General features: G+C 32.6%; 1 long non-coding RNA gene across 1 annotated transcript; it reads right to left on the bottom strand.

The window, feature by feature from the left end:
• Positions 1 to 2,739: 2,739 nt before the first annotated feature.
• Positions 2,740 to 12,353, bottom strand: LOC123699937. Its single transcript, XR_006752576.1, has 3 exons — positions 12,342 to 12,353; positions 8,558 to 8,560; positions 2,740 to 2,881 (listed from the first exon to the last, which is right to left on the bottom strand). It is a non-coding gene; the product is annotated as an uncharacterized LOC123699937 (long non-coding RNA).
• Between the last annotated feature and the right edge of the window lie 993 nt (positions 12,354 to 13,346).

The following is a 13,346-nucleotide window of genomic DNA, read 5'->3' as shown; positions in this document are numbered from 1 at the left end:
CTCTGTCCACGATATCCCCAGCATCTTCCTCCAGCACCACATTTCTAGAGCATTTATCTTCCCTTTTTCCAACTCGCGCACTGTCCACGTTTCTGCCGCGTAAAGAAAAAAAATGATGATGATGACTGTACAACCTACATTTTAAAAATTACTTTCTGAATGTAAGAATTGAGATTATGGCTTTTCTAAGGCTCTTTAGAAAAGGGGAATTTAGGGCATTATGTAATATAGGATTTAGATTTAGAAATGTAATTCTTTTGTATGTAATGTGTTGTTTAGCTAATAATATTAACAAAGGATTCATTATTTAGACCTGTGTAATTATGTCAATAAAGATTTTTTTTTTATTAAAATCGTCAAAAAGTGGCCAATAAGCCATCAGTGATAATATTATCAGAAGGAAACGGTTAAGAAACTTTAGCTTGGTTTTTTTTAAATGAGCATTATTGACATTTAAATTTCTAACACAAAAGTAATGTGTTTATTTTGTTTGTTTTAACATTTCTATAAGATATTATAGTTATACAATATCGTTAACTGTATCGCATCATCACTACATAGTATAAAACAAAGTCGCTTTCTATGTCCCTATGTCCCTTTGTATGCTTAAATCTTTAAAACTACGCAACGGATTTTCATGCGGTTTTTTTAATAGATAGAGTGATTCAAGAGGAAGGTTTTAGTATATAATTTATTAGGTTTTAGACAAAGCGGGCGAAGCCGCGAACGGTAAGCTAGTTTTAAATATACCTATGTATTTAAACTGTACCATTAACAAATAAACAGCATTAGCCATTTTATCAGCAAAGTATTTAGGAACTATTTAAAACTAAAAATTCTTGCCAAAATCGGTTTTATGTGCTTAAAACAATTTATGCAGCGAAAAACAAATTCGGTTAAAACTCGGCTTAGCTGGTATGTCAAGAGAAAAATTGTTGGATTTAAAATTCAAATATAGTACGCGGATTTTTACGAAATAAAATAGATATGTGTGTATTTAGGATATTTTTCTGTGACCAAAAAGTATTATTCAAAATAATCTGGTTCATGCTTCAAGAGCTTTTAAGTAGCTTTTGCCAAAAGGCTATATTATGTAGTAATAGTATGGAATAAATAAATAATTTTATCTAAAAAAAATGAACATAACTCATTGACGGTTCATAACCTTTTTTCACTGCAAAAAACAGTTTAAATGATAAATATATTAATTACCAAATAATTCGGGTAGAATTTGACTATACACAATTAACTAACTTGCATGTATGTATCGTCTACCTTAATCCTGAGTGATATAGGCCATATTTTATTTTGATTCAGTTCAACCTGGAAGCGGTACTAACAAGCTGAATAAACATGCAAGTTTAGAACCAACTTTCAAGATTTTTCATATAAATATCTCTCAAAATAACAGTTATAGATTAACAGCACAGGTGCCGCCGGGTCAATTCAACAGACCGCTTGTGATTAATGTGTCAATCCGTCAATCTGTCAACATGGAACCGATTGGCCGCACTGTGATAGAGTGCTGTGTGCTTTGGGCAATGGTCATAACAAAAATCTATTGGATTGGAGTTTGACCTCCTGGGTACAGTGGTTAACATGTCAATGAATACATAGCTTATACCGAAGTTTGATTTCTGGTGGAGGAACAAAAAAGATCTAGGTTTGGCAGGAAATAAACTGCTGATATCATAATTTTTGCTGTGAATGCGTAAGTGTATAAAAATTTACCCTAAAAAAGGCATTAGATTAAATCTATAACCACGGTAATATCTGATAGCATAAGTGTGCTTTGACTGAGTTTCCTATAAAAAAATGTCTATTAAGTAACTATTAAATATACAAACTGAATATCAAACAGTTGAAACATGAAAACTAAGGGATTTCAGGCACAAAATCTCACTCAGTTTCCTGTTTTAACCCTTAGCAGGTATCGTGGGTCAAATTTGACCCAGAAGCGCACATTTTCGGTTATAATTCTTTAAATATTTATGCAACGACTGTGCGCTTCTAAGTATTCTCAGTGCGTCACTAGCTGCAGCGGGGGGTGGATGTGCAGCACCGTGACTATCTTAGGAGCGGAGGTATGTAGCTTTCTGGGTCACGTTCGACCCACGACACCAAATAAGTAACTTTTTTCACTGAGTGTAATTACTTACTTTTTTGTTTTATTGTTTATTTGTACTACATTGGAGGGCTTTTTGAACGACAGACAAATCGAGGAGTTGATGGACGACTTAAGTGATGATTTGGAATTGAAAAATGAAAGAATACCAAATGTAAACCAACTTTGTGACCACAAAATCATCAGCGATCGAGACAATCCCTAATCTGTTAGTTGCTCAGAAGACAGTGTATTTGGAGTAAGTTCTGACGACAGTGAAAACGAAGAGGAAATACGAGAATAATAGAAAATATACGAGGAACGAAAATACGAGAGATGAGAGTGAAGAAGATGAGGATGATATTTGATGGTAGAAGTCATTTTGGATTTGGTTGTCATTTTTTTTATTTTATGCTGATTTCAGAAGCAATTTATTTTTTTGTTATAATAAAGATATGAGAAGTGCCATAAATATATTTTAGTTAAAGTTTTTCTAACATTTCTATTTTTTTTTTATGTTTTAAGTGCACACTAACCAAAAAGTGCCATAAAATAAGGTTAATTACAAATCCGTGTAAAACATGATATTTTTTTATATATTCTAAAATTAAATAAAGTTAATTTTGTGAAAAAATATTTTTTTATTTCTTATCTAACCATATTTTATACAAATAATAAAAAATCTACGTTCTACAACAGATTGTTTGGTATGGGTAGAATTTGACCCACGATACCGGTAGTGTTGCCAAAAAAGGCGATACCAGCTAAGGGTTAAACCTTCACAAACACACAAATGAAAATCCTATTTATATTATGCAACGCAAAGGGCGTTGACCAACTAACCATTGTTTGAAATTGTTTTGAAAACGAGTGCTGGGTAAACGAGCGTTTTTTTATATATTTTAATCTACATACGTGTACCTACTCTGAGATTTTAAAAACTAAAAACTTTTTAACGGATTTTATTTCTATGCTGACTAACACCTTTACAGCGTAACTTTATAATATTATTATAGTGAAAAAATTGCGGTTAAAATCCTTCAAAAGTTTTTAATTTCAAACACAATCATTTCCTTCACGATGATGCTTGCACATAATAATATAATTTACATTTTATCAACTGTATGTTTCATTGCAATAATGCAGTTTAACGTTAGAGTTAGAGAAAAATTCGAATTTCTAACGACCAAGCCTTGAGTTCAATCCCTGGCGAATACTATTAAAGAAAATGTCAGTAGATAACGTACAAAAATGATGAAGATGCAGGTGTTAAATCCCGCTGCACTGGTCATAATATAATTAGCGATTACATTTAGAATATACTTAGTAAGAGTACCTACCTCACAAATTACGTCAATGCATAAAATGCATAATTTTTGTAGAAGCATTCAAAACGCTCGTCTACTCAACGACGCGACGCTAAGAATATATACGTGAATTTTTAATTACGCTCACTGCGCGTATTGTCATGTGTTTCATACTTTTGAGATTTTATTTTTATTTTTTTACAATAAATACGAGTGGAAGAATATCTGTAAACAAAACATAAATAACAAGTTACAATTTCTAAGGGCTCGGATCATTGATAAGTAATTTGACATATATGAAACTAGCAATCTGTTATTCTATTAATTAAGGGCTGATTTTTCAATCCTTGGTTAATACTTATTCGTATAACGTACTAAACTACCATTTTAAAATGTATTCTTTGGTTTACGGGTGACATAATATTAATATTATCGTGTAATAGGTACTTTAGTATTTAGGCGGATAAGTTTTAACTACGGATTGAAAAATCGGCCCTAAGTAAATAAATGAAAAGGAACAAATTAAATTATGTTCCTGTGTTATTAAAATTAAATTTCCCCTAGGGGGTAATTTTTGGACAATATCGTTCGTAAATTGTTTTTGCTTTTCAGTATTTTATAATTGAAGTATCCTTCTATACACCTTCGCGTGTAATATTGTATTTTAATTGAAAGTTGCCTACTTATTTATTACAATTGGTTTATTGCTGTGATTGATTTCGATAATTAGGTAGATTATGATTATTATAAAGTTTGGAATAATTATTATTTTTCAATATATCTTAATAAAAGTGACACACATACATGGACCCTAAATTCTTACAAATTTTGATGTAAAAACATAAAAATTTCGAAGCTCCATTTATTTTGAATAAACATCCGAAGAGTCGCGTTAACAATTATTATTAAAGTACACAACAGTTAAATAAAATAACCGAGCATTTTAATTCAGCACAAAATAAGCGGTTAAAGAGCGAAACTATATAATAATATATACGCGAGTTAACTTCGGACAAAAGGTTCAAACATAACATCCCATTTTCCGGCCAAGTTAAAACCGGCAGCGTTTTACATTAATTACCGCAGTACAATACACGGTTTGTAGTATTACACGTGATACACACAGACAGTACGTTTGGCGAACTTTTTTCGAGCACTTTTTTGTCATCAGCCCATATACGTTCCCACTGCTGGGACACGGGCCTCCTATGAGGGTACAGGCCATAATCCACCACGCTGGCCAAGTGCGGGTTGGCGGATGACACATGTCGTCGAACTTTTCGAGCTTAAACTGAAATAAATAATTTAGAATTTTATTGCTTTGTTTTCTGAGAATCTTAATGTATGTGTGATGTTCAATCTCAATTTTTTAATAATTAAAATAAACTTCATATCGAGTGTTTGACTTTTAATACAAATATTAGTATTTACCGAATCGGTATTCGGAAAACAGTCCTATATTACAATTGTTAAATATTTCTAGTCTAGAATAAAAATAAATTTCTGAAGAAAATAGCTGATGTTATGTAAAAACACATGATTCATGTAAGGAGCCAGAATTATTGTTCATGACGAATACATAAAAATGCGCTCAAAATCCTGACAGTCATCATTATACAATAATTTACAGAAACATAATACCTAGTACATGATCATTACTGTAACTGTAAGAAAACAACAGGAAAAAACCTTGTTGGCATTTACATAAAGTTAATCTTAGTTTTTCTAATCGTCACCAAACCCAAATGAAGCCATTACATATAGATTTCATAACTACCAGACAAATCTATAACCGCATCTCTTGCTAGCTGTTCCGCTAACCAGTATGTATGCACACAGAGCGTGCCAATGCGACTCCAGTGCAGTGTGGATTTACGAGCTGCATTTAAATCGCATACTTCACACTTGCTCTTAGCTGTACATTATCCCTGTTATAAATAACTGCTATCAGCGATGACTGACGCGGCTTTATCGATTTCGTACTGCTGGAATTATCTGGAAAATTATGTCATGTTTGCTTGAAGTAAAACTCTTTTACGTGTATTTTTTCTTACATAAATAGTGATTAACATTGTTGTGAATACAAAGTATCTACACTAAATATTATAAAGAGGAAAACTTTGTTTGTTTGATTGTAATGAATAGGCTCATAAACCACTAGACCGATTTTGATGAAATTTGGCACAGACAATCTAAAAAAAAAATATTGTGAAATATGTACCACGGGCGAAGCCGGGGCGGACCGCTAGGCGCTAGTGTTTTATATAGGCCAATCTTGTTAAAAACGATCAGGAGATATTGTTATATACGTTATGTTGCGGTTCAGAGTCAGATATTTGGTTGATAGACATACAAACAAAATATATACATAATATCTATCAGTTTAAAGGGTGAATTCAAGAAAAGCCATATCATTTACAGTACAAAGTTTTATTACTAACGGACATGAGCCTTAGGAATTGCAAAGAAAACTTATTCATACAAACACGCATTCCAATTTGTTTCCCAATAAAACTAATACGCAATCTGGAATCCGTAGATCATTCAAATTCGGAGATAAATACGAGGGTTGTCGGTAAGTTTTTCTAGAACGATACTAATCAATTTGGAGGAGGGCGTAATGGCCGCGCTCGCTCACGGCCGCAATCGAAACATACGTCAAGCAGATACTATCTGTGGACCAAATTGTATGGATTTAAGAACACAATGTTATTTTGAGAATATATCAAAGATGTACGTATCTACCTACTGTTGCAATCGTTGCAAACGGTTAAGTTTTATATGTATAATTGTATAGTGTGTATATTTGTTCGGTGAATATCTTAATGGAAATGGAAAGTTAATAATATAATTACCGTATTTATTAAAATTATAATAGGATGGTGGATGTACACAAAAAAAATTGAGTTATATAAGTGCATTTTATTTCTAAATTATATTCAAATGCGAATGTAACTCTATTATTCGTTACATGTAGAAAAAAAACCGATGAATAGGCTGAAAAACATTAAAGAACTATCAGTAGATGATAGGCATAATATGGCAATGTGCATAAACTCTAGGTATTTTAACGTGAACTCAATACTTCTCTTCATAAAGATACAGAATATCCACTGTTCCAAACAGATCGCAATCTACAATTCGTTTATCGGCCATTGTTTCTAAATTCCTATTGAGCGATTAAGGTACACCTTCCGGATCGAAACGAATGGTGGGATTAGGTGGGATTCATTTGAGATGCGGGATTGAGATCGCGACTCGCATACGAAGTAGGCGCTGATTGAAACAAAATGTTTTTAGTTCAGATAGACGTAGTTTTTGAGGTGATTTTATTGATTGTAATTATTGTAAATAGCTGTGTTAAGGAGAAGAATAAATACATTTTTATTTATACTTTTGATTATAGGTATAGACCAAAAGGCTAAGATTCGATTGGTAAAGTGATGATGAATCGATAAAGTCAAAAAGTATTTCATAGTTTTTAATGATACTTTGTTCATCTTGTATATAAACAAATATTTTCCGGCACGGTTACAATTCTAAACATTTAATAATCATACGCTGTGGAGTAGGACTTTACATTTCAAATTTGATCAATCCTTCTAACTTACTTTATTTTTAATCATGCACTGCCTTTTATATTAGTAATAGCTTTCTGCCCGCGGCTTCGCCCGCGCAGTCAAAGAAAAACCCGTCCGTTCCCGTTCCCGTGGGATTTCCAGGATAAACCTATCCTATTTCCCGGGGTAAAAAGTAGCCTATGTCCTTTCTCGGGTATCAAAATACCTCTATACAAAATTTCATGCAAATTGGTTCAGTAGTTAAGGCGTGATTGAGTAACAGACGGACAGACAGAGTTATTTTTTATTAGACTCAGCATGTAAAGTAATACTCTACAATAGGACATATAAACAATATTATGTGGTACTGAAGGATAGAAATTAACATCTAAATGCAAGCTAATGATGAATAAACTCATTTATTTGCAATAAGCTGCGGATAATGGCCCGTTCCCAGTTTATTAAAATTTATTCATATTGGTAAAGTAATAATATTGCCCATAGGGATTTTCGCATTGTTCTCATAATGCTTATAAACGCTTAAAAACAAAATTTAACCGAACGAAACAAAAGAGCCTTTTTAGGTTAAATGAAATGTTTTCCTTTTATATCAGTTTTATGTCATGATATTATGTATGTATGTTAGTGATTGTTTTTTAACAATGACGGCTAGTGATTTGTTTTATAAGCTTTATAATAGAGTTATTATTCCGCTTTATGTGCCCTTAGTGCCCTTACGCACTAGCGGTTAACCGCGGGGGCGGCTAACCGCGCGGTTAGCCGCTTTCCCATTTTAAATATGCAACCGCTTATGATTGTACGCACTAATCATAAAAGCAATTGCATATTAAAATGGGAAAGCGGCTAACCGCGCGGTTAACCGCTAGTGCGTGCCTTCTTGGAATGCAAAGAATAAAATAAAGTTAACAATTAATTTTTGTAGGTTACGACGTTGATATATATTATGTCTATGTTATAAAATACTTAGAAGTTTCAAAATAATGCTTCGTAACCTGGAAAAAGTTACACATAGTTCTATCTAAATGTAAACAATATACACTATTCAAAATGAACGCATATAACAACATTACGCGAATCTAGTTTAACATTTTTAAACAAAGCATTTTTCAACCACAAAACAATGCAAATTGTGGCCATAATTACGGAACGTTCGTGTCAACAGTTTGAACAATAATCTCTTCCAGTAATCACAGCTAGGAGGGCCCTTCAGCCGAAACTGAAAAACATTGCACCTCTGAGCACTTGAAAATAAAATGCATGGTGAATTCGCGAGCTAAGGGTCTGACTAATTTGATGCGCTTTTGTGACAGTTTCATACTTTTGTTTTGTGTAATTGGAGGACATGAATACCATTTATGTGTATGTTAATGTAAGTACGTTAGTACTTAACAGCTTTTCCTACCTACTAGTAGCTAGCGGATGCTACTTAATTATCACACAACTAGCCCTGCATTTTTACCCACATTGTTCTTCTCTTATTAATCTTAACGTGATGATCTTAACCTTCTATCCTTCTTCCATAAATGGATTGTCTAACACTAAAAAAATTTTTGAAACAAACAAACAAACTCTTCAGTTTTGTAATATTAGTAAAGATTATGATTTCAGTGATTTCAACAATTAATATTAATTTGATTTATAAATAAATCAGTATTGCCACGTAAATTGTAAAGACATTGCAATAAATAAAATTCAATTTTTTCATTGTTATAACAGAACAAAGACTGTTGTAGGTATCTAATTAAATTCTCACTGCAGATCACGTTCTGGTGGCGTAAAATTGCTTTCAAGACTAATTAAAATATTTATAATAATTTTTATAAGTTTTATTGATAAATATTAAGCTGCATTAATAAAAAAAAGTTCATTTATTTTTGCAATAGTATTGAATCGAACCATTCATATTTATTTATTACTAACGTTCAAAAATAAATTTTTATTATTCTTCACGAAGCGTTAATATATTTCAATCCACATCAGAAATCTTAATATATATAAATCTCGTGTCACAATGTTTGTCCTCAATGGACTCCTAAACCACTTAACCGATTATAATAAAATTAGCACACCATGTGCAGTTCGATCCAACTTGAGAGATAGGACAGTTTAAAGCACAAAGCGGGCGAAGCCGCGGGCGGAAAGCTAGTACATTATATATTTCTACTAATAACCACAATTCTACAAACCTAAACCACAGAATACATAATAGTAGCTAAACGCTACAGAACGGACACTCTCCGCCTCCCGCCAAAATTAAACACTTACCTCACCCCGCACGATCAGACATAAAATGGTCCATATTTTTCTACAGGGACGATACGCAACGAAGATTGACAACATTAATCAAATTGACTTAAAGTAATTTTATTATTTTGGATTTGTTATTATCGTTTTTCGTAGAAAATGGTTAGATATTGTGCTGTTTACGGATGTATTTCATCAGAAAAACGCGAATTTTTTTTTACGCTAGTCAAAAATGTGCCAACCATAAAGCGTTAACACACGCATTTGCAGTCTCTACAGTGTGACTGTCAAAACGATAATTTTGTATGGAGTGTCCGGGGTGTGCCTAAACTAAACACTAAACAGCTAATACAATCAATACCATTGATAAAACCTGCATATTCACAAGCATAACAACTCGAATAGCAATCATTATTGCACTAACCAGGTAATTACCTCGATTTCCAAAGGTTGAGAACATTGTAAGTCTCATAATTGTACTGCTTTGACGCGATCTCCTTCATTCCCTAGATACCTAGCTGCTAGAGCTAAGCTATTAGATTTTACGGCAAGCCCTGACATCGTGTGTTAGTTCTGCGAACATTAGGAATTCCAAACTTCGAAATGCAGTAAAGTTTGGGAACAGTTTCGTACTGGGAATAAATTCAAATCGAGCGAGAAACGATGCTTGACATAGAGTAGTCAGGTGTTGCTAGTTTTGTTTGTTATGGTACTTTTAATATCAAGGATTATAAGTTTAGTAGTCTGTGAATGTGTCACTGTAGGTCTGGTTTTATTATCAATAAGATATTTTGAAGTTATCGTTATCTTCGAAAAAAACTACAACGAGACATACAAATAATGAAAAATGGTATTAAGAGCATAGCAAATATTCCAGAAATGTGTTTGCAGAATGTATAGGTTTAATTTGCGATAGTGTTTAATTTGGGCATATTTTACACTTAACAGTCTTACCAATGCGTAAAAGTAATGCCACAAAAGACTTCCTATAAGATTATGGCTCTACATTATATGCCGAAAATTCAGCAAATAGGTCATCATACTTACAAAAGATTTTTCCTCTTCTCTTAAACAAATTCCACACAGTTTCTATGCCACATCTGCTACATAATCTTTGACGTTTACGCAGCACTTTACACCTGCTATACCGTCAAACGCGAGAATTTTATTTGGCATCGCATGTACACTGTACAGTGTACAGGTGGATTGTTTGAGATGCCTCTACTGTGGAATAGTTCCATATATCTTTGTAAAAGCAGGTGTATCTTTTTATATACCTGGAAATATTGCAAATGCAAAATATTATGTGTTGCACCTGTTCTTCAACAATGACCTATTACACTAGTAGACGCGGCATACGCCAACATCATTGCACTAAAAAACAGCGTAATACATACCTACTTACTAACGCATTATCACCAATACAGTTCTCTCTTTCACTCTCACGCACATACATGTCTCACTCATGTACTTCGTAATAACAACTGCCGATTAAAATATAAAAAGAACGTCCAGAAACTCGGGCACTTAGCTGAGTTTTTTCTTGCCAAAATAGAGAGCGGGTAACGTATCTAGCTTTTTTATATATCATAGTTCTTCAAATATTCTAGTAGTTATTCTGCGTTTTGTACAAAATTCGTTATAAATGTATTCAATTAAGTTTTGATTAATGATAGTGTAATAGATACAGAATGCAAAACATTTTAATACTAGGAAATAATTAATAATAACCTAAAAACGACAAAGAATAAGTAGACAATATTACAGAGTTAACTATGCTTTCACCTCTATAAAGGAGTCTTCAATTCAAGTCATTCCATGGAAACTACTCGCTTTACAATAACCAATCACACATCATAATATTATTTAGTCAACCAAGTTATTTTCTTTACAGACTTTATAGTTTCATACCTCCGCGCTCTTTATCATACGACTAGCGCCGCCCCGGCTTCGCTCCCTACATATTTCGCAATAAAAGGTTCTTTCTCAGGGTGTAAAGATTGTCTGTGCCAAATTTCATCAAAATCGGTCTAGTAGTTTATGCGTGAAAACCATACATACATACATAATTACAAACCTTTCCTCTTTATAATATTAGTATAGATTACGCAACGAATTTATACAGTGCGCAAGTAATATACTAAAGTACAATAATCACACAAATAACGAGCATGAATGATAAAATAAAATCGTGAAACACGACTCGGCTCCACTCCACTGAAATTACAGTAATTATAAATTAAACATAACATTTACATTGCCTACAGTTATATAAGTATATACGCTATGAAACAGGCAGTTGGAAAACTTTATAAAGCAAAATGGATAAAAGTTAGCGAACATAAAAAGGAATGAGTGAAAATTGTGAAAATACCAAAAGTTGTATTAATTAGTGACAGTTTGTAGGTAACTATGTTATGTAGTTTTTGGAAAACATTCATTACGCTCTATGACAGGCTTTGCCGAGCATATTGAGCTTGTGTTTTTAGATACACCTTAATAATTGAGTTTCAACAATAAATATTTTATGTCATTTTATTAGAATTATTAAGTAATTAGTAAGTAAGTTGTAAGTATTTGTTTTTGTGTGTGATTTTTGTTTAAATTCAAATATGTTTTAAACAGGTTTTGAAATAATTATTATGAAATATTCTACGACAATAAAGTAAGACAAATATTTTGTTGCATAATCTATCTAGGTATATAAAAATGAAACCCGTTTCGCGTTGTCACGGCATCACGTGTGAGTGTGAACGGCTGAACTAATTTCAATAATTATTTTTTTATTACATTCCTTGAAGTACGAGAATGGTTCTTATGTAAAGAAAACGTAAATAAACGGGCGTAGTCGGGGTGGACCGTTAGTGTAAAAATAAAAATCATTTATAAATATAGTGAGTTTTTATAAAATACTACTAGCCTAAAATATTATTTATTCTTTTTATTAGAAATTAAACCTACCCTTCCTAAACGAGTCGATTAAAAACTCGTTAAAACAAGCTTTATTTGAAAACAAGGAAAATACTTAATTTAAAGCAATATAAATCTGTAAAAGTGTTACGAAATGAACGACAAAGCAGTAACTAAAGACATAAACCTAAGAACTGTGCAGTTTTATTGCGCTGTTAAAAACCAGTAGTCTCTAGCCAACTTGAAACTTCAATATTAAAATGCGAAATAACTTTGTAAGCTCATACTTTACTTATTGACTGAGTTTTTAGTATTTTAATCTGCATTTCAAAGAGATAACGGATTTTGTTCTATGTTTAATAATCATTTGGTTATGTAGGTAAAAAAAATGAAATGTAAGTTCATTTTAATGAGCAGGCAAATGAACTTATGTCGTTATTTATAATAAAGAAGTTTATATTTTTACTAGCTGCGCTCCGCGGTTTCACCCGCATTGCTTCGCTCCTGTTGATCTTAGCGTGATATATTATAGCCTATAGCCTTCCTCGATGAATGGGCTGCTATCTAACACCGAAATAATTTTTCAAATCGGACAAGTAGTTCCTGAGATTAGCGCCTTCAAACAAACGAACAAACAAACTCTTCAGCTTTATAATATTAGTTCATATTTGTTTAGATAGTAGAAATGTAAGTTCGTTTTAATTTAAAAAGCACATTAACTTCTGTTGTTATTAATAAATTAGTTTATACTTTATTGAGATACTCAAAACAATGGAGCGGAAGCATTTCAGATTATCTGTTCGGACGAGGTGATAAGTCTTTTCTATCGTTTTTGTTCTTGTTTTTCTATGTGAAATTGCGTTGTTAATATGGATGGCATTTCGGCTTCAATATTGTGCACTAAACTACACTGCATTGTATTATGTTGAGCTTTCAGTATGTAGATTGTAGGTAGTTTTAATAATAGTTTAAATACATTATTTATTTATTGAAGCATACCCAGGAAACATTTGCAGTGCGATACCTAAGCAATCGATCCTTGATTGGCCAAGGACACAACGTTTTTCCCAATTTCCTTTAGTTGCCTTATTCTATTATAAGTGTGTCCCAAACTCAGCCCAGAGGACAATGTATGAATGATAAAACACGAAAGTTAAACAGTTGAAAACTTTCAGTGACTTGTCAGCTCTAAGTTGGTGC

The sequence above is a fragment of the Colias croceus genome, chromosome 18 (genome assembly GCF_905220415.1).
Source record: "Colias croceus chromosome 18, ilColCroc2.1".
NCBI lineage: Eukaryota > Metazoa > Arthropoda > Insecta > Lepidoptera > Pieridae > Colias > Colias croceus.
Note: the sequence above shows the minus strand (reverse complement) of the source record. Positions and strands in the feature narration are given on the sequence as shown.